Here is a 2,067-nt window from a genome sequence, read left to right on the forward strand (position 1 = left end):
AACTGCTGCTTCCTTATGGAATTTGGGCTGGACCACACACCGTGGGGGCCCTATCCTGCTCCCACGGAAGCAAATGAGAGGCTTGCTGCTTCCTTATATTAGCCTGTGAGATGGTGGGGTATCAAGCCTTACAACCTGACCCACACAGGACCCGACTACAAGTGTGAGGTTTGGGCTGCGTCTGAACTTGCCAACCCGAGACTTTCAGGCTTAGGGCCTGCTGGCCACCTCCCAGTGCCAAATAGCCCCAGCAAAGCTGGGTTTGCTGCGTCAGTTATTACAGGGGGGAAATTGCTGGAGCCTTGGTACCTCTTTCATTACAAATTAAGCACTGCTACCGCCTTGCTGTGCTGAGCACCCAGGTGTGAGTGCCTCTCACTTCGCAGCCCCACCAGTGCAGGGCGGGGGCTGCCCGCAAGAGTGGGGCCCACCGTTTGGGCTGGTCTCCCTGCCTTGCAAATCAGCCCCAGTGAACCCTTAGAGCTACATGCCCAGTCATGTGATCCAGGCTACAACCTACAGGCAAGTTCCCCTCCTTGAGCTGCTTTGTTGTTATTCCTCTGTGTCCCTACCCTGGAGAGCGACCCTGCCTCGGCAGGATACACCCAACTTCTCAGGCTCAGAGAGGATAAATTCTAGTGACTGGTGGGGGCTTCTTTCCAATGACCACTGGCTTTTCTGTAGGTGACATACTTTTAGGACCCGCTATTGTAACATAAGAACATTCATATTGGGTCAGACCAAAGGTCCACCTAGCCCAGAGTCCTGTCTTCCGACAGTGGCCAATACCAGGTGCCAAGAGGGAATGAACAGAACAGGTAATCATCAAGCTTGGCTTCACAGTGAAATCCTTGCTGATCTTAAACACAAAAAAGAAGCTTACAAGAAGTGGAAGATTGGACAAATGATCAGGGAAGAGTATAAAAATATTGCTCGGGCATGCAGGAGTGAAATCAGGAAGGCCAAATCCCACCTGAAGGTGCAGCTAGCAAGAGATGTCAAGAGTAACAAGAAGGGTTTCTTCAGGTATGTTAGCAACAAAAAGAAAGTCAAGGAAAGTGTGGGCCACTTACTGAATGAGGGAGGCAACCTAGTGACAGAAGATGTGGAAAAAGCTAATGTACTCAATGCTTTTTTTTGCCTCTGTCTTCCTGAACAAGGTCAGCTCCCAAACTGCTGCACTGGGCAGCACAGCATGGGGAGGAGATGACCAGCCCTCTGTGGAGAAAGAAGTGGTTTGGGACTATCTAGAAAAGCTGGATGAGCACAAGTCCATGGGGCCAGATGCACTGCATCCGAGAGTGCTAAAGGAGATGGCGGATGTGATTGCAGAGCCATTGGCCATTATCTTTGAAAACTCATGGAGATCGGGGGAAGTCCCGGACGACTGGAAAAAGGCTAATGTAGTGCCCATCTTTAAAAAAGGGAAGGAGGAGGATCCTGGGAACTACAGGCGAGTCAGCCTCACCTCAGTCCCTGGAAAAATCCTGGAGCAGGTCCTAAAGGAATCAATTCTGAAGCACTTAGAGGAGAGGAAAGTGATCAGGAACAGTCAGCATGGATTCACCAAGGGCAAGTCATACCTGACTAATCTAATTGCCTTCTATGATGAGATAACTGGCTCTGTGGATGAGGGGAAAGCTGTGGGCATGTTGTTCCTTGACTTTAGCAAAGCTTTTGACACAGACTCCACAGTGTTCTTGACAGTACGTTACAGAAGTATGAGCTGGATGAATGGACGAGAAGGTGGATAGAAAGCTGGCTAGATTGTTGGGCTGGACGGGGAGTGATCAATGGCTCCATGTCTAGTTGGCAGCCGGTATCAAGTGGAGTGCCCCAGGGGTCGGTCCTCAGGCCGGTTTTGTTCAATATCTTCATAAATGATCTGGAGGATGGTGTGGATTGCACCCTCAGCAAGTTTGCAGATGACACTAAACTGGGAGGAGAGGTAGATACGCTGGAGGGTAGGGATAGGGATACAGAGGGCCCTAGATGGGTGAGCATGAGCAGGTTTAACTTGACACACTGAGTACTTCCATTGAGTCCACTGGGATTAGTCACAGTGCA

Source organism: Natator depressus, chromosome 4 (genome assembly GCF_965152275.1).
Source record: "Natator depressus isolate rNatDep1 chromosome 4, rNatDep2.hap1, whole genome shotgun sequence".
In the NCBI taxonomy this organism is placed as follows: domain Eukaryota; kingdom Metazoa; phylum Chordata; order Testudines; family Cheloniidae; genus Natator; species Natator depressus.